Source organism: Berghia stephanieae, chromosome 3, assembly GCF_034508935.2.
Source record: "Berghia stephanieae isolate SIO BIC M18660-M18661 chromosome 3, UCSD_Bste_1.3, whole genome shotgun sequence".
Classification (NCBI taxonomy): Eukaryota; Metazoa; Mollusca; class Gastropoda; order Nudibranchia; family Aeolidiidae; genus Berghia; species Berghia stephanieae.
The window spans coordinates 1,361,601-1,363,296 of record NC_088362.1 but is presented as its reverse complement, the minus strand read 5'-3'; positions in this window follow the sequence as shown (position 1 = coordinate 1,363,296).

The window sequence follows — 1,696 nt, the reverse complement described above, 5'->3', positions numbered from 1 at the left end:
GTAAAAATAGTAGTAGTGGCAACAGCAACAAAAGCAATAATAATAATAATAATAATAATAATAATAATAATAATAATAATAATAATAATAATAATAATAATAATAATGATGATGATGATGATGATGATGATGGTGATGATGATGATGATGATGATGATGATGATGATGATGATGATGATGATGATGATGATGATGATGATGATGAGAGGAGGAGGAGAGTGATGATGATGATGATGATGATGATGATGAGAGGAGGAGGATGATAATGATGATGATGATGATGATGATGATGATGATGATGATGATGATGATGATGATGTGATGATGATGATGATGATGAAAATAAATAATAATAATAATAATAATAATAATAATAATAATAATAATAATAATGTAATAAAATAATAATAATAATAATAATAATAATAAAAATAATAATAATAATAATAATAATAATAATAATAATAATAATAATAATAATAATAATAATAATAATATATAATAATTAATAATAATATAACATAATATAATATAATAATACATTATAATATTAATAATAATATATTTTAGTAGTACTAGATAGTAGTATAAAAGTAGTTGTAATTCATTGTCGTAATAATAGTAGTTATGTGGTCTCCGGAGGAACCGAGCTTTCCTCCAACCCTCTCTTTCTCTCTTTATCCACGCTCAAGCCACACGAGAGAAGCCACACGAGAGAAGCCACACGAGAGAAGCCACTAGCTTCTCTTCAACTATTATGAAGCTACTATAATTATGTCGGACTCATCTCTATAATAATATTGTTTTTGTTTTGTTTCTGTTTTGTTTTTTTTTTTGCTTAATTTTCTTTTTTGTTGTTTTGTTGTCTATTTTGTCTTTGTTTTTTGTTTTGTTTTGTTTGTTTGTTGTTTGTTTTAATGTTTAGACTAATGAATGTTTTTTGATGTTTGCCTCGGAAGACATAATTTGAAGTCTCGGACAAGCAGTGTTTGCTGTACTTCTATTGCCAGCACCTACCTAATATATTTATTTATATATATATATATATATATATATATATATATATATATATATATATATATAGAATAAGAGAGAGAGAGAGATAGAGAGAGAGAGAGAAAGAGAGTGAGAGAGAGGGAAAGAGAGAGAGTGTGTGTGTGAGAGAGAGAGGGAGAGAGAGAGAGAGAGAGAGAGAGAGAGAGAGAGAGAGAGAGAGAGACTACCTTATCTATGTTATCCTGTTCTCACATGCTTGCCTTTTGCCAACTCACACTTATTTTCCCCGTGAACTCTAACCCCCAGCATGCTTTCAGATTTTATCTTTACCTGGGACTCGCTGATTACTTGTAATTATGTTACGAGATGCACATTCCAAAATGGCCCTTTTTGCTTCTGAAAGTAGCAGATGGAAAAAAAGACGCAATTATGATATAATATAGTTCTATATTATGAGCTGCGAGGGGGGAAATTAAATGCAAATATTAAACGCATTCCCTTCCACAAAATAACCAAATAAACCGACACAAAAAAGAAAGAAAAAGAAAAAGGAAAAATATAAAAAAACGGTTAGAGATACAGAGACACAATGAGGGACATATATATATATATATAGAGAGAGAGAGAGAGAGAGAGAGAGGGAGGGAGAGAGAAAGAGAGAGAGGGAGAGGGATAGAGATAGATAGATAGATAGATAGAT